Here is a 25712-nt window from a genome sequence, read left to right on the forward strand (position 1 = left end):
GTGGCTCAGTGGTTGAGTATCTGCCTTCAGCTCGTTGTGATCTCCGGCTCCTGGGATGGAGTCCTGTATCGGGCTCCCTGCAGGCAGCCTGCTTCTCCCTTTGCCTATGGCTCTGCCGCTCTCTCTGTGTCTCTCATGAATAAATAAATAAAATCTTAAAAAAAAAAAAAGATTTGAGTTGGAGATTTGGAATTGGTGGGGACTAAGAATAATTGACTTAGAAATCTAAACTTTTCTGTAGACTCCTAATATAATGCATAAAACAATTTGATGAAATAACTTACCTATTACAAGCATCTAAAACTTACTTTACAAAAGAAGGGTGACAGGGGATCCCCAGGTGGCTCAGCGGTTTAGCGCCTGCCTTTGGCCCAGGGCATGATCCTGGAGTCCCGGAATCGAGTTCCGGGATCAAGTCCCAGGGTGGAGTCCTGCGTTGGGCAACCTGCATGGAGCCTACTTCTCCCTCTGCCTGTGTCTCTGCCTCCCTCTCTCTCTCTTTGTCTCCCATGAATAAATTTAAAAAAAATCTTTTTTTTAAAAAAAGAAGGGTGACATAATTCTATTATGTAAGTTTGAGAAGTGGAGAAAGACAACATAAAAAGTTCCTATCATCTTGTTATTCAGGCATAATTTTTTCATTTTTGCTTATTTATTTCCATTCTTTGTTGATATACAAAAATAGTATGTTATGATCGAGTTGTACAAACAATTTTATATCTTGGGTGCGTTTTCTCCACTGAAATTTTTTGTGAAGCATTGTTGTAGATTGCATTACTGTTCCCAACACTCCATCACTGTAGTTCCTAACATTGGAGCAGGAGTATATTTCTACCCCCTTGATGTGGGTTTGGCCATGTGACTTTATATGGCTGGTTAAATGTCAATGGTTGTGATGTGCACAGAGGCTTTACCACTTCAGCAGTAGGGCTGTTCTCTTGGGCTTCTGCTCTGGCCATGCAAAAACTATGTCTTGGGCAGCCCAGCAGTCACTGATGAGTGAGAGATATGAAGTGGACTTGCAGTCAGCTCACAGCCTGGAGCCAAGTTCAACTGCTCCCTACTAGGTTAAACAAAACCCAGCTGACCTGGGGGCTCCTCAGTAACTCAATTGGTTAAGTATCTGCCTTTGTCTTGGGTCATGGTCCCAGGGTCCTAGGATGGAGCCCCATATGGGGATTCTTGCTCAGTGGGAAGCCTGCTTCTCCCTCTGCCCCTGCCTGCCTGCTCCCCCTACTTGTGCTCTCTCTCTCTGTGTCAAATAAATAAATAAAATCGTTTTAAAGAACCCAAACCCCAGCTGACTGCAAATGCATATGTGAGAAATACGTGCTTATTATTGTACATCTGAGATTTCAAGGTTGTTTGTTTTGCAGCACAGTATCCCAGCAGATTATAATAATTTTGCACTATTAAAATTAAGCCAGCCACATAGGCAGATGGCCTTTTCTTTCTTTGATTGGTATATTTATAAATTCCAGAGATGAGATTACTGGATCAAAAAGGTGACCTGGATAAAAGATTCACGTCATTTATGTTGGTTCTACTAGGAAAACCCCTATACTTGACCATGCAGATTTGTTGCCTTAAATAAGAAAACAAGATGCTGACATCAGATTTGATGACAAAAGAGGCACTGGTATCTCAGAAGCAGGTGGGTCAGAATATGCTGTCTGCATGGAGAATAAAACCAGTGCTTATCACCCCGCCCAGAACCTAAGAGGAAGTTCTTAACTTGGAGAATTACAGATAGGAACATTATATAACCTTAACATTTTCCATTTAGGAGAGATGGGGAGGAAGTGTAGAGGTGAACAAGATTTCCTAAGAAGCTGAGCTGCCTCAGTTTCCCTAAGGTTTGGGGGAGGCTGAACATTAAATTGTTTTCAAGAAGCTTCAATTTGAAATAAGTACAAAATTTAAAATAAGTGTGTGTTATTATTTATCAAGCTCTAACTACAACCAGCTACTGATGCTGATTGCTAATGCTTTGCCTATATTCTCACATCTCTGTGAGATACATATACATTATCTCCATTTTATTTTTTATTATTTTTAAGATTATTTATTTATTTATTCAGAGAGAGAGAGAGAGGCAGAGACACAGGCAGAGGGAGAAGCAGGCCCCATGCAGGGAGCCTGAAATGGGACTCCATTCTGGGTCTCCAGGATCACGCCCCGGGCTGCAGGGGGCGCTAAACCGCTGTGCCACCGCGGCTGCCCAAAAAATAACATTTTTCTAGAAAATCAATATGATACCTAAAATGACTTACATAACAGAAATGTTTGGAGAAAAGCATCTTCTACACCAACACCAAGAAACTTAAAAAATATACCTTTCATCACTAGGTCTGTATGGTGACATTACAGAAAGATTAAATGTAGAGAGGGACAAAAGAAAACACATCCCCATTCCTGCCACCATATCACACAGCTGTTCTCATTTCTGCTTATTCATTTCCAGTGTCGGTTGGTTGGCAGATATATTTTAGCAGAGCTGTAATCACAGTGCACACTCTATTTTGTATCCTGTTTGGGTTGATTGTTCTGCAGGCCCTGTGCACTCTGCAGTGTCCCATACAGTAAGTGAGACATTTTCCACTTTGTGGCCGAGGGAGGGGTGGCTCTCAGTGCAGCAGAGACTCTCCAATGTCCCTATGGGTTTCTTGGTCCAGCCGACCTGACCTTGAGCCCACAGAGAAGATGATGACAGGCAAGTCAAAGATGCAAAAGCTCTTCAGCTCCATAAAATACCGGAGTGAGGGTGAAAGTGCCGACATTTCAGGGAACTCCACAATAGAATAACACAATTAGGACAGAAGCATTCTTCTTCCCTCCTTTGCCCACAGGTCAGTGTGGGAAGCTGGCGTTGGTGGTCGGGCCCTCCCTGAGGAGTGGCAATTGCCAGGTGCACCACTCAGGAGGCCTATAAAACTCTGCTTGTCTGAAGGTACTTAAATTTGCCTGCCAAGAATCACCTAGTCTGATTGTTAAACTTCCAGATTCCCTGCGTCCCACCTCCATACCCACTCAACCCTAGGGCAGGTGCCTGAGAATCTATAATTTGGAGACTAGTTGGGAAGCTTTGTATTGAATGTTGAAATGCATGCGGCCAGTGCTTGGATGACAGGAAGAACACCCACCAAGATTGCTTTGCAGGAATGACCACAGTTTCCATCGAGCTGAGCTTTAAGGCACTCATGTGCTTGTGTGGGTTTCAGAGTCAGATGTGACAAGGTTCAAATAAGGATTCAAGCATCCAAATGTAATCTGGACAAGTTAACTGATTTTTCTTATATCAAATGGAAAAAAAATAACATTATATCCCTCAGATGGTTGTAAAGAGTAAATGCTTTGTTTCATGGACTTGATACGAACCCAAGTGTCAACAAACAGTAAGTAGTAAATCACTACTAAATTCTCAGAGCCTTGCATATAGGCAAACTGTGTTTAGAAGTTGTTTTATTTTCAAAAGAAATATTTTATTTATTTATTCATGAGAGATACACACAGAGAGAGGCGGAGACAGAACAGGCTTGCTGCAGGGAGCCCAATGCGGGACTCAATCCCAGGACCCTGGGATCATGACTTGAGCTAAAGGTAGACGTTCAACCACGGAGCCACCCAGGTACCCCTAGAAGTTATTTTATAAACAATGTTACTTAACCCTTCTGAAGCTTCCTTCCTTCCTAGGGATAAGGAGGTACTATGAAATGCTTATTCACACAAGGTTTGGCACAACACTGATCCTTTGTGAACAGTGGTTATTAAGACATTAAGATGTCTTGGTTTTTCTCTGGACTCTGCTGGGTTTTTCTCAGTGGATGCTTTTCAAGTATGATTTTTTAGGAGGCTGTATGTCTCTCAGCTAATTTGTGGGTTTTAATACTTTTCTGAGACCAGATAATTACCCGCTCTGTTCCACATGTAGGCAATGCCATGAAGTGATAATGTTGGTCAGATTTGGTACAAATTGGATTTGGGGGGCAAGCTATAATACTACTAATTGCTATGACAGTCCACCATGAATAGTAAGCCAATAGTCCGTGATAATAAGAGAGGGAAAATGGGAGGCTAGTAGTTCCTGAACCTTGTTGACCATACAACCCCTGGGCCTCTTAAAAATACTACTGACTCATTATTTGACTCTGTGTATCTGGAGGAGGAGCCCTAGAATGTGCATTAAAAAAAAAAAAGTGTTTTGAAAGGTTCTGATGAGCAGCGAAGATTGAGAATTAATGACATCTCAAACCCAATTCCCTCTAGTGCACACCTTTTCTCATGGCTAAAAATGATTGCTAAATCTATATTGTAGTGTTCTTGCAATCTCTAACGATGGGCACCCAAAAGAAACCAAACAAGAGCTCAACGGAACTGTGACTTGTATGAACTGTGGAAGCAAGTTGCAGATTAAAGTGATAAATAGAAGAAATGTAATCAGAAACCATTGCAACTCCATTAGAAGCCAAAGCAATAAAAGGAAATTCAGCAAAAGTTTAATTGGCCTTAACTACAACTGTTGAAATGATAGAAGCTACTAGAAAAATTAAGTGAGAAAGTCAGTGAGATGCACTGTTTAATTCCCTATCTGGCTTGAGCATTGCTTTTCTTTATTTCATGAAACATTTCTTGAGTAACTCAGGCTTACTTCACAAAATAATAATTCCTCTCTCCCTCTCTATCTTTTTCCTCTCCAATTCCACTTCCCTGAGTTTCCTCCTTAATTAACAGTTGGTGTGTAACCCAAATAGGCTTTTCTGTGGCATCATTTTCCTCGTGATAAACAATTCCTTTAGAGTCAAACCAGAACTAACTAGCCTTTCCTTTCACCTACTTATTTAAAATGGTGAATTTCCATTAATAGATGTGAAACAGCTTTCTTTTCTTTCTTCTTGAGATGGGGAAGGCAGGCATTAAGAGGTGAGAACATTCTTCTTCTCCTTCTTTAATAACCAACTCCCAAATTTTATGCTCATTTTCCAGACTTCTATCAGTTTCTTGACTTAGGTAACATTAGCAAGAAAATCTTTTTGGTAAATTGAGCAGTTGAAAACTCAGCTGGACCCTGGCATCATCGCCTGAGCCAAAGGCAGACACTCAACCACTGAGCCATTCAGGCATCCCTGAGGAATCTTTTTTTTTTTTTTTTTTTTTTTTAAATTTTTATTTATTTATGATAGTCACACACACAGAGAGAGAGAGAGAGGCAGAGACACAGGCAGAGGGAGAAGCAGGCTCCATGCAGGGAGCCCGACGTGGGATTCGATCCCGGGTCTCCAGGATCGCGCCCTGGGCCAAAGGCAGGCGCCAAACCGCTGCGCCACCCAGGGATCCCAGGAATCTTCTTATTACTGAAGATTCAAGTAAAGATGTCAAGACTCAGATGTCTTTATTTTTTTTATTTTTTATTTTTTTTTCAGATGTCTTTTTAAAAAAATATTTTATTCATTTATTCATGAGAGACACGGAGGGAGAGGCAGAGACATAGGCAGAGGGAGAAGCAGGCTCCCTTCAGGGAGACGGACGCGGGATTCCATCCCAGGACCCCGGGATCACGACCTGAGCCGAAGGCAGTTGCTCAACCACTGAGCCACCCAATGCCCCAAAGTGAGAACATTCCAATTTAATTTTCTGGGAAATTGAAACCTAAAAGACAGGAGCACATCTAGCCTAATTTTCCAAGAAATTGAAACTTTAAAAAAGAATATTCTAGTTTCGTTTTCCAAAGCAATCAAAACTGAGCACTCCTCCTGGAGGCGTACTTTTGTCCTGGGGGCTCAGATTTACTATCCATTTCTCTTCTTCTCCCTTGTCAAGTTGCAGACACCCATACAGATCCAGGATGTCCAGGAGCTTTCTCTTCAACACCCCTACCCTGAGAAATTTTTTTTTTTTTAAGATTTCACCTTTCTATTCATGAGAAACACAGAGAAAGGCAGAGACATAGGCAGAGGGAGAAGCAGGCTCCCTGCAGGGAGCCCGATGTGGGACTTGATCCCAGGACCTGAGCACGGAACTGATCATCATCACCTGAGCCAAAGGCAGACACTCAACCACTGAGCCATTCAGGCATCCCTGAGGAATCTTCTTATTACTGAGGTAAGTACAAACTGCCTGAAGAGATCCGAGCCATGCCTTTTCCACAGAAAGAATGGGCACTAAAAAGGACCACAGAACTCTGAGATGAAAATCCAAGGGTACCTGAGTGGCTCAGTCAGTTAAGCAACTGATCTTGATTTCAGCTCAGGTCATGATCTCAGTGTCGTGGGATCAAACCCTGCTTTGGGCTCCACACTGAGCATGGAACGGGCTTAGGATTCTCCCTCTCCCTCTGCTCTGCCCACCCCCACCTCCACTGCTCACATTCCCTCTTGTTCTTACAGACCCTTTAAGATATATCCACTTTAGGCAAGAGAGGCGGCAGGGGACATGTTAAGGTTACACTTTTCCTGAATTAGCCAAACAGACCATGAGGAGAACTGAGACTCACCTTTCAGTCGAGGCCAGGGCTGCAGGATGCAGGATGCCGGACAATCTGGCAGAGGTCTGAGACAGGCAGGGGTGTAGAGGGTGACAGAGCAGACTTAGCAAAGAACAAATACATTTGGCTATTTTATTCACCAACATTAATTAAACACACTGGAAAGTGAACTTGCCCAACTTTAACAAATTCTTTCTTTACATCCTTTTGGAGATGGGACACAAATGAATATATAATTATGAATACTTCAGCAGGTGGAGAGTAAAGAAAGATTTCCTCTGTAAGAGGAACACAATCATCTGTACCAACAGATACTTATTTCACCAGAGAGAGGTAACACCTACATATATTCTGGATGTTTTCTCTAGACATCAATCAATATCCTCACTTTTACGACACAAATATGCTTTTATTACCTTAGCCATAAATGTAAGATGAATTTTAGACCCAAATTAAGTGAACTGTTTCAGTATGTGTGTGAACAATAAACTGCTGGAGACCAGAATCAGAGCAGTGAAGTGAGGGAAAGAAAGAAATCAGAGGAGGTTATCTAATACTGCTTGTAATACTGGGCAGGCCATCAATGTTCTGACTTGAGTCTTCATCTGTGAAGTACAAGGTAATACAGCATGATGCTGGGGAGCAGAGCCAGGCCTAAAGATGTGGGTCTCCTCCCTCCTGTGTCTGTTGTTTGTTTCTTTGTGGATTGTAATTTTCTGGCTCCCTCATAACCCTACTTCCCTTCACCATGGACTCCTCACCTCATCATCTCCAAACCACCCACACTCATTCAGATAATACGAACACTTGCCCTAGTTCCCACACCCCAACTCACTTGTGTGGCCCTGCCACCAGGGCCCAGCAGTGTGTGTGTGTGTGTGTGTGTGTGTAGACTGATGTTGCCTCAAGTCTTTTTCTTTTCTTTTTTTTTTTTAAAGACCTTATTTATTTATTCATGAGAGAGAGAAAGAGAGAGAGAGAGAGAGAGAGAGAGAGAGAGGCTCCATGCAGGAAGTCTGATGTGGGACTTGATCCCGGGACTCCAGGATCACACCCTGAGCCGAAGGCAGGCGCTAAACCGCTGAGCCACCCAGGGATCCCCTGCCTCAAGTCTTTTTCAAATTAAAAACCAAACCAAACCAAAACCTTCCTGTTAATATTCTAAAATAATGCTTCTCTAGAACACTTTTTGAGTGAATATTATAAAACAGATTTTTGTATTTGAGACTATTTTAACTTTCTATTAATTGTTCATGTGATACTTTATATTAATTAATGGCTTTCTGGTACAATCTTGTATCCTGGGATAAGCCCCATTTTGGGCTGGTGTGGTGTATGTGTAATAATAGCAAGGAAAATGAACTTATATAAGTACAAAGATAAATGACAAAAATTTCTTTCCTTACCCCAGATTTTTGTTATCCCTTTGCCCCAAATTAATAGCTGTTGGCATTTTGCCATAGTTACTTCAAGCCTTTTTAAAATTCAATAAACAAAATATTGTAGATAAATTTGTTTCTTTTTGCCTTTCATCCCCAATTTATTTTTCTCTCCTTTTCTCAGAGGTAACCAATATTCTGAGTTTACTGCATATCTTTACAGCCTTTTTCACATACACTGTTTACACACACCTATCCAGGAACAACATGTAACATTGTTGTATGTGCATGTTTAGCTGATTAAGATGGTATAATTCTATATATATGCTTCTGCAACTTGATTTTTTAACTTTTTTTGTTTGTTTCTCACATCTATGTCAATGCGTGTGTTATAGTTTATTCTTTTAAAGTTATTCCTAATATTCCCTCCAATAAATATTAGGATATTTTATTTCTTCATTCCATTATTGATGGACAGTTAAGCTATTTCCAATATTTGGTGTTCCAAAAAGTACTAAAATGACTGTTCTTGTCTCCTTGTGCACATTATTGACATACTTGGGTTTTGTTTTTTTGTTTGTTTTACTAAAGTACAAGCCAAAATGTGGAATTGATGGGTAAAGGTTATGTACATTTCCAGTTTTACTATAAACTATAAAATTTTCTCCACATTGTTGCACCATTTTATACTGCTACCAATAACAAATCAGAGTTCCAATTTTCCTACATTTGGTCAAGACTTCATGTTGTCAGGCTTACAAAATGTCTGCCAATCTGAAGGGAATGAAATGATAACTGCAGTTTTCCTTTACATTTCTCCAATTACTCCGAAGCTGAGTATCTTCTCTTATATTTGTTGGCCAGTTGTGTTTCTTCATCAATTCTGTTAAATTATTTTTGCATATTCCTATTTGTTTGTTTTAATCTTTTTATTTGTTTTCTATTTGTTAATCTTTTAAACAAAAAGATTTAAATCCTATTTGTTAATCTTTTTATTTGTTTTCTTTGTATATTCTTTTTTTTTATTCTTTGTATATTCTGATGCTAATATGGTCATTTATGTGTTGCATATATATCCTTTCAACCTATACTTGCCTTTTTAAGAAAACTTTTTATTTTGGGGGCGCCTGAGTGGCTCAGTTGGTTAAGTGTCCAACTCTTGATTTTGGCTCAGGTGATGATCTCAAGAGTCCTGGGATTGAGGCTTACATCAGGCTCATGCCAACATGGACCCTGCTTGAGATTCTCTCTCCCTCTCCCTCTGAACCACGCCCCTCCCCATGTCCCCTGGCTCACATGCAAGCATGAGCTGTTTCGCTCTCTCTCTCTCTCTAAAACAAGATCTTTTTATTTAGAAATAATTATATATTCACAGGAAGTTTCAAAGTTCTTGGAGAGAGGTCCTGTGTACCATTTTAGTTTCTTCCAATGGCTACATCTTATGTAATTATAGTATATCAAAACCAGGAAATTGATATTGGTACAATGGTACAGTTTTATTGTAAATTTGTATACCTACCACCCTAATCAAGAATAATTCCATTAAAAAAAAAAAAAAAAAAAAAGAATAATTCCATTATAGGGCAGCCCGGGTGGCTCAGCGGTTTAGCGCTGCCTTCAGCCCAGGGCGTGATCCTAGAGACCTGGGATCGAGTCCCATGTTGGGTTCCCTGCATGGAGCCTGCTTCTCCCTCTGTCTCTCTCTCTCTCATGAATAAATAAAAAAAAAATTTTTTTTAAAAGAACAATTCCATCACAAAGATCTCCATTATGCTACTCCTTTATAGTTATATACATGCATTCCCCTCCACCACCATCCCTAACCTCTGGCAACTAATCTTTATTTTATCTCTATAATTTTGTAACTTCAAGAATGTTATATAAATGGAATCATAAAGTATATGACCTTTTTTTTTTAGTATATGACTTTTTGAAATTGGCTGTTCTCACTCAGCATAATGCCTTTAGGATTTATCCAGTTGTTGTGTCTATTGATAGTTTGTTCCTTTTTATTTCTGAGTGGTATTTCATGCTATGGATGGACCAGAGTTTATTGAGGGGCACTTTGGTTGCTTCCAGTTTGGAGCTATTACAGATAAAGCTGCTATAAATAATTATGTACAGGTTTTGAGTGGACATAGATTTTCATTTCTTGAAATAAATGCCTGGGAGCACAATTGCTAGGTCCTGTGGTAAGTGCATATTTCTTTTTTAAAGAAACTTTTCCAGAATGCCTATACCATTTCATATTCCCATGAGTAAGCTATGAGAGATCCAGTTTCTCTGTATCTTTACTAGCATTTGGTGTTGTTGCTATTTATTTTACTATAGCAAAATCTAACCAGGGCCTTAATTTGCATTTCCCAATGGCTAGTGATACTGAATGTTTTTTCATGTGCTTATTTGCTGTGTATATCTTCTTTGATGAATGTCTCTTGTTCATTTTTTTTAAGATTTTATTTATTCATGAGAGACACAGAGAGAGAGAGAGGCAGAGACATAGGCAGAAGAATAAGCAGGCTCCATGCAGGAAGCCTGATGTGGGACTTGATGCCGGGTCTCCAGGATCAGGCCCTGAGCCAAAGGCAGACGCTTAACCACGTCCCTCATGTTCATTTTCTAACTGGATTTTCAAAAGCTAATACTTTATTTTTCAAGGTAGTTCTAGCTTTACAGGAAAATTGAGCACAAGATACAAATATATACTTCCTTACTCCCCTTCTAGTTTTCCCTATTTATGAATATCTTTCCTTAGTGTAGAATTTATAATAATTGATGAACCAATATTGATTCATTCTTATTAATTAAAGTCCATAGTTAAAGTCCATATTAGAGCCCACTTTTGTGTTGTACATTCTGTGGGTTTTTGACAAACGTGTAATAATATGTATGCTCCATTACAGTATCATGCAGAACAGTTGCACTGTCCTAAAAATCCCTGGCTCCACCTATTCTCCCTACCACAGTCCCTCCTTCCGAACTGTGGACAACCACTGATCTTTTTACTGTCTTTTCCAGGATGTCATATAGATGGAATCATACAGTATTTAGCTTTTTCAGAGTGTATTTCTATCCCCTTTAAATATTTCCATGCCTGGGACACTTGAGTGGCTTAGTAGTTGAGGGTCTGCCTTTGGCACAGGGTGTGATCCTGGAGTCCGGGGATCGAGTCCCACATTGGGATCCCTGCCTGGAGCCTGCTTCTCCTCTCTCTTCCTGTGTCTCTGCCTCTCTCTGTATGTCTCTTATGAATAAATAAATAAAATCTCATAAATAAATAAATAAATAAATAAATAAATAAATAAATAAATAAATATCTCCATGTTTAATCAGATCAAAGTGAGGGGGTGCCTTGAGACTTGATAGACTGGAGCTTTCTTATACGTTAATAAACTGATAAATGCAATGAGGAATCCTGGGGAAAGCCATGCCCCAGTTGGGACCCCAATATATCTGATGCTGAAGTAATATAGTTCAAAAAGCTGTTTGCTCCTTGTGAGGTGGTGAGGATATGCTAAGGATAATTAAGAGAAGTAGCTGCCTTTGAAAAATAGCCTATCTTCAGAAGGTATTAGAAAATAAATGCACGAATGCCTCTCAAATCCTATGGTTATATTGATCAGTTTCAACATACAACCAAGGGCTCATATAAATCTAATAGAGGGGACTCTAAGATTTTCAGGAAAAAAAATAAGAAAATAAGCCAAAATCTCTAATCCTTTAAATATGTCAACCCTTTAAGAAATACCCTCCACGCATAGAGAAGAAAATACTAGCTCAGTGGGTCACCCTATAAACATGACTCTGAAACTTGCATAAACACATTAAATTCATTAACAAATTTAATTTTCAGACAAGTTTTGTTTTCTGCTTGAAAAAAAGTTAAAATTGAGAAACAAAATATTTAAAGGTAAATACTACATTCAATAGAATAAACATGAAAATTAATGTAGAAACAAGAAATAAAATTTAAACAATATTCTATCTTTCTTTTCTTTTTTTTAAAGATTTTATTTCTATATTCATGAGACACAGAAAGAGAGACAGGCAGAGGGAGAAGCAGGCTCCATGAGGAAGCAGGAGGTAGCACTCGATCCCAGGACTCCAGGATCACACCCTGGGCCGAAGACAGGCGCTCAACCGCTGAGACACCAAGGTGTCCTATATTCTATCTTTCTAATATAAATCATTTCTCTCTAAAAACTTTTGAATTGAGAAACAGGAAAATCTGACTTCAAAAGTATGGGCTTATTACTGATAAGGAAACAATCTATTTAAATTAACTTTAGGCCAGAAATTAGTGGTACTTTAAAAGTTTAGGAATCTCAGGCCCCTGGGTAGCTTAGTCAGTTAAGCATCTACCTTCGCTCAGGTCATGATCCCAGGTTCCTGAAATCAAGTCTCACCTCAGGTTCTGTCTTCTTGGGGGTCAGGAGGTGAATAAAATCTTTAAATAAAATAAAAATTTAAGAATCCTTTCTTTACTAATACTTTTTTCCCCCCAACCCTCAATACAGAACTTTATTAGGGGCAGGGTGGTAAGATAAGGTCCCTGTGTTGAACAGATTACACCATAGAGCCCTGGAGCCTGGAGAGGATGGCGCAGGGGAGTTAAGGGAGCTTTTTGGAGGGGTCCTGGCTGTTGTGCCCAAGATTGCAAATCCGAGAAACCACCAAGGACCCAACACCAATGCAAGTGCACGAGGGTTTATTAGCAAGCTCGAGCTTGGGTCCAAGTATACCCGATACAGTGGAGCAGGGACTTGGACCTCGAAGTGGGTTACAGCTGGGTTTTTTATAGGTTGGTCTAGGGGATTTTCAGAAGGGGTGGAAGAATTTCTCCAAGTTCTGTTTACATTCTGATGTGGCGCTTTCAAGGGCATTGAGCTCTGTTCTCATTCTAGTATGGGACTTTCTACCACTGGTGTGGGCTCTGTTGTCTTTCTGATACGGTTGTCTCTGCCCAGGGCAATTCTGAGTTCTGTTGTCTTTCTGATATGGGATTCTTTCTGCAGTTTTTCCTATAAAGTTCAGCTCTTATTCACAGGGGCCTAAGATGGCTGTACTTGTGCTAATGCTAAACTTGCGGTGGAATGGCCTTGATTTTTGTCCGCCTCCACACCGGCTAGGTGGAGGTCACCTGTCACGGTGGAGGTCAAGGGAACCAGGGTCTCAGAAGCAGCCAAGCCCGTGGTCTGGGGAAAGTCGTCGCGTTCTTTCTCGGGGACAGCGGCCGGTATGGGACCTAGGGGGTGACTAGTTTCTTGGGTGGCATCAGAGCTGGTGCACAGGGACTGCTATCCAGATTGGAGATCCAAACTGGTCTTGGGTTTGGGAGCTTGGAGTTCCGATTGGTTTTGGAGTTAAGACTTAAGCGCTGGTCTTGGGCTGGTGCTCAGGTCTGCGCCTGGGGTCCTCGCCCACCCAGCTGACGTCGGGGGTTCCAGGAGCTGGGGTGCAGGTGTACGAAGTCGCAGCTGCCACCGCGGGGACACTCGCCCACCTCACACGGCCGACAGCGACCGCGTGGCTCCGGGACGTCGGTGACAGAGGACAGCTCAGCACTACCCACAGCCTGCCAGTTGACCCGCGGGGGCGGAGTGCAGCCGCTGCCTGCCCTGCGCTCTCCCTGCGCCGCAACAGGACATAGGCGCTGCCCACGAGGTGGCCCCGGGGTAGTCGACACGTTCACCTCTCGGTACTTTCCCTGCAGCCTCCTCCAGGTCCTCGCAGTGTTCTTGCACCTGCACGTGGCTCATGTGACAATTCGGTCTGCGCGCGGTTTGGGCGGTGTTCTGGATTCCCGTGCAGACTGAGGAACACTACCGTCTGGCTGAAAGTCGGTTTGTTTGCTGTGAAGCCCGGGGCACAAGCCCCGAGGCCCGCAGGTCCCGATCTGTCCTTCTCAGTCCCGAATATCGAAGCTAAATATTCAACCATTTTTACGTGAACCCTCCAACTCTATCTTAACTAATACTTTTAATGGAGACTTAGAGAGCTTTAATACTATTTGGTAAAATAGACACAAGAGAATTAAATTCAGGGCTTTCAATTGAGGCATTTCCCCTTTGTTAACCTCGTTTCTTAAATCGTGGTCTACAAAAGGATCGTATATCCGCTCCTCGATTTTCCATGATGTGAACTAGAGCAAAGAAGTCGTTTTCAAGACTTTTGGGTTGCTCTGGAATTTCCAAAACGACTACACTTGGCTACTAAGTCAGAGGAGCCTAATACCTCCGCTAAATAAAAAGGACGGTTTGTGAATGGACAAAGGAGGGGGAGGAGGGGAGATGAAAAGTAGAAGGTGGGGAGGGGGGGGGGAATGAGGCCCCGGAGGGAAGATACAGGACAATGCAGGTGTAGTGGCATTTGTTCCCTAGGGTGGGAGGTAGATTCACGGGGGGCGGTATGCCTTTTTGTACATCTGAAATATTTCATAATAAAAACTAAACGAATCATTCTTAACTTCATTCCCCCAGGGGTGGCCACACGTGGTACCGCCCGGTCTCCTGGGCAACCGGACGCACCTTCAGTGCGCTCGGCCGCACCCCCTCCCCCTGGGGCGGTGCCTGCCACTCCGCGGGTGGGGCGACCGACACCTGCAGAGGACGCGCTCCGCGCCTCCAGGAAGGGGCGCGGCTCAGGGGGCGCGTGTTTCTCCGCGGGGAATGGAAACGCGCTCCCGGCCGGGCAGCGGACAGGCCCGCCCGGGGAAGGTGGAGAAGGTGCGCGGGCACCAACCTCGGCAGCAGGGCGCGCCCCGGCAGGGCTGCGGCTCCCGCGCGCCGGCGCCAGCCCGGGTGCAGCCACGGCTGGCGCGGCTCCCGACAGGACTCGTTGCGCCTGGAGGCTCAGGTCCCCCGCGCCAAGCGCGGGGCCTTGGGTGGGGATGTGGGTTTCGGCTCTCGCGGGGCTGGCTGCGCCAGTCTCGGCGGGAAGACCGCAGCTTCGGGGAGAGTTCACCCACAATGAGCCTACAGTCTATTTCTTACAATGCTTTTTTAAAAACAGATGTCTTGAAAAAGAATTTAAAAAATAAAAACAGGGATCCCTGGGTGGCGCAGCGGTTTGGCGCCTGCCTTTGGCCCAGGGCGCGATCCTGGAGACCCGGAATCGAATCCCACATCGGGCTCCCGGTGCATGGAGCCTGCTTCTCCCTCTGCCTGTGTCTCTGCCTCTCTCTCTCTCTCTCATGAATAAATAAATAAAACCTTTAAAAAATAAAAACAGCTGTCTTGAAGTATAATTAACATACATTAAGCTGCACATGTTTAAAGCATACAATGTGATGAATTTTGACATAGGTCTAAAGCCTTGGAACCATCATCGTGACTATATTTAAGTTAAGAAGCGTATCAGGGCTGGCTAGCGGAAGGAGAATGAGGCACCAGTCACCACTATAAAATTTAAGGACGCACTCTTCCTCTCCACGACACCTCCCCTTCCCCCAAAAAACTTTTCAGTAATTAAGATAAATACTATCTTTAAAAAATCAAAATTAATGCAAAACTCCACAATGAACAAAATATCAAAATCTGAACACCAGGGTGCCACCCGTCAGTTGCACAACACTGCCTCACTCCCCCCAACCTAGTCCTGGCCGCATGCGAGTTTGAGTTCGCTGCTCCCTCTCTGTGGCCTAAATCAGGTGACTGTGAATTGTCTGCTTCTCAATTCTCCTTAATCTGTGGGTCTTCTGCATTTCAGTGTCTTAACATTGTTCTTTGTTGTTCTTCAAGATTGTTTGGCTATTCTTGCCTTATTGCACTGAGGTCTCTGGTACAGTGTTGAATAGAAGTAAAAATAAAGAGCACCCTTCTCTTATTCCGAAACCCTAGAGGAGAGGTTTCAATATTTCCTTATTGGGTGTGATTTTTAATGGGTCTTATTTTGTAAGTCATCTTTATCAGATTCAGGAAAGTGTTCTTTACTTTATTCTCCAAAAGATTTGTGTAAGGTTGGTGCTCTTTCTTGAATACTGCTTAGAGTAAATTTTCCAAGTAAAAGACAAACATTATTGAACCAAATAAAAAACTATATGGACACCCAGCTAAAAACTACATTGCTGTACTACTAAGCCATTAGATATGGCTTGTTCCCAAGATCTGGCCAGTGGGATGTGATTAGAAATTATGTGTGTAATTTTTGTATTGTGTCCTTAAAAAGAAAGTGAAACCCCACCTTCTCTCTTTTCTGCTAGCTGAACTGTGGACAAGACTCCAGAAGCTGGTCAGGCATCCTGGGGCACAGTGTGGTAAATTGTAATATTTTCAACATGGTTGGTGTCCCTGCTGAGAAGTAGATCATATTCTGTGCCCCATTGGTTTCAGGACTGGTAATATGATTTGTTTTGAGCAATGGAATATGAGCAGACATAGTGTGTGTTACCTCTGACACATAGTGTGTGTTTTCTTTTCCTTCTGACACAAGATGGGCAATATTCCACATTCAGCGTGGGTCCCGAAATGAAATAGATAGATAGGTAGATAGATGATAGATAGAAAGATAGATAGATACATAGATACATAGAGAGTCAAATCAATATTTGTTGTTTTAAGTCACTGAGACTTTTAGACTAACTTGTTATCACAACAAAATCTGGCCTGGTCTGACTGATACAGAAATTGGTGCTTAGGGGGAACACTGCAAAACAACAAAACACTAAAATATGCAGCTTTGTTTCCAGGGCCAAGCAATGTACAATGAAAAGGTATTACTGGAGACTGAATAGATGGCAACCTATGTTATGTTGTAGTTAAATATTTGATTAAAAAGTTACCTTTAGGGAACCCTGGGTGGCGCAGCGGTTTAGCGCCTGCCTTTGGCCCAGGACGCTATCCTGGAGGCCCGGGATCGAATCCCACGTCGGGCTCCCGGTGCATGGAGCCTGCTTCTCCCTCTGCCTATGTCTCTGCCTCTCTCTCTCTCTCTGTGTGACTATCATAAAAAAAAAAAAAAAAAAAAAGTTACCTTTAATACGTTGGAATGAAGGTAATGTGTTAAGTGAGCCTGTGGATTTTGAGTAAGCGATCAGGAAACAGGTGTTAGTAATTCACCTTGGTTGCCATTTGATAAGATAATACAGAAGGGAAAAAAAACTGATGTGCTTGGAAAAGCATTTATTTGTTTACAAGAAAGAAGGAAAGATAATAGAGAGTATAGACACTTTTGGACTTTTCAGGGCAGAAAGTTGCAAATATGTCTTATCTCCAACTAATAAAAGAAATCTAAGAAAGTCTTGTGGTGACAATGACTGATTCAAACTTAGCCTCTTAGCAGAGATACAGTTAATGAAGTGGCCATTAAGCCTCTGATTGAAACCTCTGAATCAATTAAGTTGGCAGCAAATAAATCCTTTAAGTGGACAATATGGTTCAGAGAAAAGAGCCTGAGTGCATGGATATCCTATGGAAGGCTATTAAGCTCAAGGTACATGTAATTAAATCTACAGAGAGAAGTGTAACTCAAAAAGAATTATAGGGGGACACCTGGGTAGCTCAGTGGTTGAGCATTTGCCTTCAGCTCGGGGCATGATCCCGGAGTCCTGGTATCCAGTCCTACATCAGGCTTCCTGCGAGGAGCCTGCTTCTCCCTCTGCCTGTGTCTCTGCCTCTCTTTTTTAGATCCTTTTTTTTTTTTTTAAGATTTTTATTTATTTATTCATGAGAGATACACACACAGAGAGAGGCAGAGACACAGGTAGAGGGAGAAGCAGGCTCCACACAGGGAGCCCGATGTGGGACTTGATCCCAGGTCTCCAGGATCAGACCCTGGGCTGAAGGCAGTGCTAAACCGCTGAGCCACCTGGGCTGCCCTTTAGATCCTTTTCATTCAGAGTAAGTCAACTCTTTATAAAAAGAAGTGATTAAATGCAATTTGGTATTTTGGACTGAATCCTAGAATAGCAAAAGGACACTTGTGTTAAAACAGGTGAAGTTCAAATAAAATCTGTACTTTAGTTAATAATAATGTACCAATGCTAATTTTTAATTTTGACAAATGTGCCATGGTTATGTAAGATGTTAATTAACATAAAGTGAAACCGAGTAAAGAGTATATGCAAACTTTCTGTACTATCTTTGCAACTTTTCTGTAAATCTAGAATTATTCCTCCCTTAATGAGCTTTTTAAAAAAAAACTGGGGATGCCTGGGTGGCTCAGCAGTTGAGCGCTTGCCTTCGGCTCAGGGCATGATCCTGGAGTCCTGGGATCGAGTCCCACATCAGGCTTCCTGCAAGGAGACTGCTTCTCCCTCTGCCTGTGTCTCTGCCTCTGTGTGTGTGACTCTCATGAATAAATAAATAAAATCTTTAAAAAATTATAGGTATGGGCACATGGAGTAAACTGGAGCCGAATAGATTCAAACAACAACAAATGTGTTTTTGATAAAAGGTAAATTGCCAAAGAACCATAATCTGGACTGAGAAAACAAAAATTCTGGCTCTTTGTGACTTAAAACAACTCATTAGACCCATTCTGTGGACAAGTGGTATGTTGAGAAAGTTGCTCAGCATCTAAGGAGGACATGGTTCCCAATTCCCTCTTTAAAAGTGGTTGAAGAAGATGATGGGAAAGAAGGAACTCCATGAGGGTAAAAATCAAGAACCAGAGGGAATAATGAATGGAGGAACCACTTACTGGGAGTAAAATTGATCAGGGAACACTCCCCACCCCAGGTAAAAAACCCTTACAATGTCTGCCCAGAGGGACTTGAGAATTTCTGTGACTACTCTGTCCCTCCCATTCTTCCTCTGTCCAAATTGGAGGTGCGGGGACTGAAGTTATCCCATTACTGTTCCACATTGTATGGAGTATAAATGTTTTGTGTGGAGGAAAGATAACTTGTATGTCTAATTCATAAATATCCAAAGGAGTCATATCCAGGACCTGATATAAAGACTATTACAAGGGACACCTGGGTGGTTAGTGGTTGAGCGTCTTGTCTTTGGCTCAGGGCGTAATCCCTGAGTCCCAGGATCGAGTCAGGCATCCAGCTCCCCATGGGAAGCCTGCTTCTCCCTCTGCCTATGTCTCTGTCTTGCTTTGTGTGTCTCTCATGAATAAGTAAGTAAAATCTTTTTAAAAAGACTATCACAAGATTTGGACTTTGTCCACGATGGGACATCCCATTGGATGGAATTTTTGAGATGTTTCCTTAAAGTGTTTGTGGGGGTGTATTTTGAATAGGAAAGAAAGGGAAGTGAATCTTTGTGAGCAAATATATATATTTTGTATTTTTTTTCCAAAATATTTTCTGCCCCTCTCTGGGTTAGTAAATGTAATCATTTACTGCCCCATTGAAAGCAAGCCTGACCATGTGATTTGCTTTGGCCAATTAAATGTGAGTAGAAGTAAAGTGTGCTAAACCTCAAAGAGCCATCATGTGGTTTCTCCTTGCTCTTGTTTCCTTCTACCAGAAGACTGGCAATGTCTCAGATAGGGAGTCTCCTGGCTGCCTGGATCTCCACATGAGAAGGATGTGGAGCTAAGCCAATGTGAGCTCCCAATAGGCATGGAGTATAGTCAAGAAACAAAATGTTTGTTGTAAGCCATTGAGATTTGGGGATTTGTTCTTGCACCACAACTAGGCTAATTGATTTTGATGTGAAGCATGTTGACTGAGGCAAGCAACAGAAAAGAAGGAATCTTGGATTTTGATGACTTCTCAGAGAAGAGCTAACATCATTTTTCAACTTCTCTATGAGAAATAAGCTTCTAATTTCTTTTCACCATGGTCAGTTTGGGATTTCTCTGAAAGCATCAGAAAAAAAGACATTTTACTACCTAGTGTAAGAGAGACCAAGAAGAGAGGGCCTTGGCTGAGCATGAAAGGAGGTGAAGAGAAGGTGACATGTATCTTTGTTCATAATCAGCTATGTTTGCCACACTGTTTCTCTTTCTTATGGCTACAGAGTCTACTATGTCCTCTTATCCCATGCTGCAAGCTGAGTTCTCCAGAAGCAGATGCTGAGATGGAGTTTCAGGTGCAAGATGTTTAGGACAGATTGACACTGCAAAGAAAAGGGGAAGGAAGCAGAATTGGGCAAAGAAAGAAGTCGAACAGTGATGGAGTTCTCAAGGAAACCTCAGCCAACTCAAGCAGGAAGAAGTGGAATGAATTGTGCAACAACAGAGTTGTCTTGCTTTGAGCTGAATGGCGGAGTCTTTATATTGTCACATGTCTCATTCTCCAGTAGCCAGTTGAGAGTTGTGAGTCTAAGAGTGGCTCACGACCAGAGGCAATGCAGCTCGCCTCAGCTGAGTCAAGTTCTGGAGGAGCTTACATTAAGAGGCTACTGACAGCCCTTTCCAAATCTGGGTAGCAAGTCTGTCCTTGAAGGCGGGGTCTGGGTGGTGCATCCCCCTGTTTACCACATCCTATTTTCCTACAACCTCCTTTTATTCTCTTTTGTATAAGGCTGTCATGATCCCATCCCTTCTTATCTATTTCCCGGTTCAAGGCATGGATCACATTTACAACATAGGTTATGTAGTTCTGAAGACTGGGTGAGGTTCCCTTCATACAGTCGTGAATCTACCTGACTCCAAACTACTTGGCACCTGTTTTTACTCTCTCTTGACTCTAGGTTTGACACAAAGAAAGGGAGGGAGGGCTGAACCATTTAGTTCAATTTCTTTTACTTTATGGCAGAGAAAAGTATTCTCCAAACTGTCAGTGTTACTGAGATTTTTAAAGCCCAATTAATTTTGTATGAGCAATGGTGTGTAAATACTGAAAGTTTGATCTATTCTCTAGTTTCCTTCTATTGAGATTTCTGAGAATGCCAGAAATGCATCCACAGTCCACAAACCTCTTCTGGTAGTCTCCTGTCACTTTCTGCTCTGGACCGGTGTGCCAAGACCTCTGCTGGCACATTCTGGATTGACATGACAGCTTTTCCAAGCTTTGCACCCCTCCATGCACCTCTGTATCACATGAAGAAAAATCTCCTTTTATTTCCTAAATTACAAGGAGTATCAGACCCTACTTAGAGCAAAACTTGTAGAGGTTTGCACATAATGAAAGGTGAACATTTAAAATTAGATATTAGATGTCACTGTGACCAGAGTCCTTTGACCACAGATTATCCTGATGGCCTTCTCTCTCCTTGTCCCGGTGCTGCCGCCTCCTGCCATTTTTTCCCTGAAATATTTGAGAATAAATTACAGACATGCTAGTCCTTCACCTCTAATAGGTAGGTGTTTCCTAAAAATAAGGACATTCACAGTACAATAATAAAAATCAGAAGTTAACGCTGATACAATGTAATCATCTAACCTACAGACCTTATTTGAATTTTATCCATAGTCCAATAAATATCTGCATGGCAAAAGAAAAAAATTTCTGGTCTAGGATTTAATCTAGGATTACATGTTCTGTTTAGTTTGCATGTTTTTAAGTCTCCTTTACTCTGGAACCATTCTCCAGACTTTGTCTTTGATGACCTTGTCACTGTCGAAGAGGATAGAGAAGATCTTTCCTAACTAATTTCATGAAACTAATATAACCTATACTAGTATGACTAGTATAACTCTCCAAGCAATTGGAGAGGTAAAATATGAAAAGACAATTGTAGATCATCATCACTCATATCTAGATGAAAATTTTGGCAAACCAAATCCATCAACATGTAAAATAATACATAATTTAAGCCTACCCAGGATGGCTTAAATTAGGAATTTACCATTGATTCTAGCATTAGAAAATCAGTGTAATTTGTGACAGATTAAAGAATCAAAAGAGAAAAATCATATGATCATCCAAATAGATGATGAAATAGCTTTTGATAAAGTTCGGTACTCCTTCAGTAGACACAAGTGAATTTTCGCCCACATGAATATTATGTCTTTGCAGCTTTAGGTTTATTTGATGTTTCCCTACAAGCAAAATTGTTAACTTTAAATCCATTGTTTATCTGAGGAAGAGATGTACACATATACAAATAAAGCATAAAGTACCCAGAAGGGCTAGTTATTTGGATTTCTTACACAACCATTTAGCTTTTTGTAAGTTCAACATGTAAAATTTAAAGACAAATATGGAGAGACCTATGTGTTTGAAATACAAATGATATATGGATTAGTATGTACCTGGGTATCATTAAACATGCAATGAACTGACTGTAAGTGACATCTAATTCTATGACTATCAGTGTAATTTATTCAGATTATATTTTTGTAGACAGCAGTGCATGCTATCCTATATCTCTGTGTCCTCTTTAATGCCTAAAACTACTTACAAATTTCATCTGTCTTAAAAAATATATTTCATACTGTCTGTGCTATAGTATCTCCATCGCTGTTCTTTATTTATTATTTTAAAATATATACGTTGTGTTTACTACTTAAATATAATCCTTGGGGGATCCCTTGGTGGCGCAGCGGTTTAGCGCCTGCCTTTAGCCCAGGGCGCGACCCGGGATCAAATCCCACGTCAGGCTCCTGGTGCATGGGGCCTGCTTCTCCCTCTGGCTATGTCTCTGCCTCTCTCTCTCTCTCTCTGTGTGTGACTATCATAAATAAATAAAAATAAAAAAAATAAACATAATCCTTGGTATTCTGGTTATTTATTCTAACAATCCTCTGGGGAAAACCTACTTATTACTCCAGTGATTTTGGGTCTGCAGTTTCATAATCAGTTCTTCATTTCATGATTTTTTTAGCTGATATGAAGTTATCTATGTGGAAAAAGCAAAACATTAAAGTGGCTTCACTCGGGGATCCCTGGGTGGCTCAGCGGTTTGGCGCCTGCCTTTGGCCCCGGGCGCGATCCTGGAGTGCCAGGATCAAGTCCCACGTCGGGCTCCCTGCGTGGAGCCTGCTTCTCCCTCTGCCTGTGTCTCTGCCTCTTTTTCTCCCCCTATGTCTATCATGAATAAATAAATAAAATCTTCTAAAAAATAAATAAAAATATCAAATTTGGGAAGTGCTTAGAAAAGGAGAGCGTGTATATGCTCTGTGACATAATTGGATCTGGGAGATGACACTTGGGTTCAAAACTTTAGCTACTCCCTTCCTATTGAGGAGTATGAGATTCAGGAGAGAGTATGAGATTTCCGGGGGAAAGACAGCCACAAAAAGAGGTCAGAGAAGAATATACATGGTATCGCTCCAGTTACTATAGATGTGTAAGAAATTCAAGTTACATAAACAACCACTCATTATGCTCCTGGATCCTGAGGGTCTGGAATGCGGACAGGTCACACTGGGGAAGGTTTGTTTATGCTTCATTCACTTTCAGCTTGAGGTGACTTGAAGGTTGGGATTGGCATCCTCCGGAGGTTCTCTCCCACTGTCTGCAGTGAGGGTAGGGAGATTTCAGCAGGTGAGGGTCCCTCGGGCATCTCTCGCTGTCTCTATCCTTCCCCAGCCCCCAGCCCTCTACCTGCTTCTGTTTCTCGCTGATCTTGTTTTATTTTTTTTTATTTTTTTTATTTTTTTTATAATATGGATGAGCCTTTTTTTTTAATTTTTATTTATTTATGATAGTCACAGAGAGAGAAAGAGAGGCAGAGACACAGGCAGAGGGAGAAGCAGGCTCCATGCACCGGGAGCCCGACGTGGGATTCGATCCCGGGTCTCCAGGATCGCGCCCTGGGCCAAAGGCAGGCGCCAAACCGCTGCGCCACCCAGGGATCCCTGATCTTGTTTTAAAACCTGGCTTCCCTGCACCAAAAGCTGTGGGTTCTGGCAACAGGTCTTGGATGCAGTGAGCTGGAGAAAACATATAAAGCGGACCTAAGGGCGGGGGGGGGCCTGGGTGGCTCAGTGGTTGAGCATCTGCCTTTGACTCAGGGTGTGATCCCGAGGTCCCGAGATTGAATCCCGTATCAGGCTGCTTGCAGGGAGCCTGCTTCTCCCTCTGCCTATGTCTCTGCCTCTTTATGTTTCTCTCACGAATAAATAAAATCTTAAAAACAACAACAACAACAGCCTGAGGGGGTGGACCTAAGAAAAGCAAAGGGCCAGGAGGGCTGTATCTCCCCAGAGAGACCACTGGAGCGGGGTTTGGACTAATGATGTCGGATAGCCCCAAGGTGCTCCTAACACCCCAGATCCCAGGTGCTCCTTACACCGGGAGAGACGGGTGTGTCGGAATCCGCCTTCCGCAGAGCAGCCAGCTTTTCGCCCCTTGGTCCTCTCTGCGCATTAACCGCAGCTCTAGTCTGGTCCCCAGCAGTATTTGCTGCTCCGGAAATGCAAGGAAAGCTAGAAAGGTCCTCCCTAGTACAATCATCCCGCCGGGAGGTGGACACTTGGTCAGCTGTGATGAAACAAATAACACTCGTGCTAAGAAGCTCACGGAAGCTCATTTTGCGCGCGCGGGCAAACCTGTAACGTGGATTGGCTAACGACTGCAGACTCTGCAAATTCCCGCTCCGAGCCCCGCCAAGCTGGTGCTCGGTGACTGTGCGCATGGCCCGGCCCACCCGGCAGGTGGGCGAGGGCGGACCACAGCGAGGGCCTCTCCAACGTCTGCCTTTGTTTTTAACTGGCCTTTATTCTTACCATAGAGAACATAGAAAATACAGATAAGCAACAGGAAAGGAAAAATCTGTCTCCTCTCAGAGATAGTCACCCTTAATGGATTTTTTTTTTCTTTTTTTCTTTAAGTCATCTCTATACCCAAAGTTGGGCTTGGATTTTTTTTTTTTTTTAAGGTTTTATTGATTTACTCATGAGAGACGCGGAGAGAGAGAGAGAGACAGAGACACAGGCAGAGGGAGAAGCAGGCTCCACACGGGGAGCCCTAGACGGACTCAATCCTGGACCTGGGATCACGCCCTGAGCCAAAGGCAGACGATCAAACCCTGAGCCACACAGGCCTCCCTTCCTTATCCTTTTGCCTATTGCTGGACACTTAGGTTATGTCCGTATCTTGGCTATTATAAATAATGCTGCAATAAACATAGGGGTGTATATATCTTTTCAAATTAGTGTTTTTGTTTTCTTTGAGTAAATACCCAGTAGTGGAATTACTGTGTCATATGGTATTTTTATTTTTAATTTTTTGAAGAACTTCTATACTGTTTTCCATAGTGGCTGCACCAATTTACATTTCCACCAACAGTGAACGAGGGTTCCTTTTTCTCCACATCCTTGCCAGCACTTGTTATTTCTTATCTTTTTTATTTTAGCCATTCTGACAGATGGCGAGGTAATATCTCATTGGAGTTTTGATTTGCATTTTCCTGATGATGAGTGACCCTGAGCAGTTTTTCATGTGACAGTTGGCCCTCTGTATCAAAATACTCACTTTAGATCTAAGAACACACGTAAGTTGAAAGTGGAAGATGGAAAAAATTATTCAGTGCAAATAGCAACCAAAAGAACAGAGATGGCTACACTAATATTAGACAAATTACACTTTAAATCAAAAATGGTTATAAGGGACAAAGACATTATATAATGATAAAAGGATGAGTTCACCAAGAAGTTGTAGTAACTGTAAACATGCGTGAATCAAACATCAGAGCTCCTAATTACATAAACCAAATATTTGATAGAATTCTAGGAGAAATAGACAGCTGTACAATAATAGGTGGAGTCTTAAATAGGATGAGAGGAATTTTGGAGGGACACAAACATTCAATTCATAATAGTTGTTTACATACAATTGGGAATTTATAGAGACAGAGGTGACATTCCTAGCCTATAGCTGAGCCTCTGTAGGATACTGGCCTAGCAGCAGTAGACAAGATTATTCTGACCCCCTTATAATCTTTCGTAGTCTAGTATAGTGATTACTACCTGTGATAGACTCTCCTCTCAACTGTCTTTAGGCCATCTGTAGCAAAGCTGGGATCCCAGTAGACAGAAAGGGACAGAATTAATGGATTAGGGATACTTAT

General features: G+C 42.0%; 1 long non-coding RNA gene across 1 annotated transcript; it reads left to right on the top strand.

The window, feature by feature from the left end:
* Positions 1-5722: 5722 nt before the first annotated feature.
* Positions 5723-21825, top strand: LOC119876653. The gene is made up of 2 exons (XR_005364657.1): positions 5723-6099; positions 19773-21825. It is a non-coding gene; the product is annotated as an uncharacterized LOC119876653 (long non-coding RNA).
* Positions 21826-25712: the final 3887 nt, after the last annotated feature.

The sequence above is a fragment of the Canis lupus genome, chromosome 9, assembly GCF_011100685.1.
Source record: "Canis lupus familiaris isolate Mischka breed German Shepherd chromosome 9, alternate assembly UU_Cfam_GSD_1.0, whole genome shotgun sequence".
Classification (NCBI taxonomy): domain Eukaryota; kingdom Metazoa; phylum Chordata; class Mammalia; order Carnivora; family Canidae; genus Canis; species Canis lupus.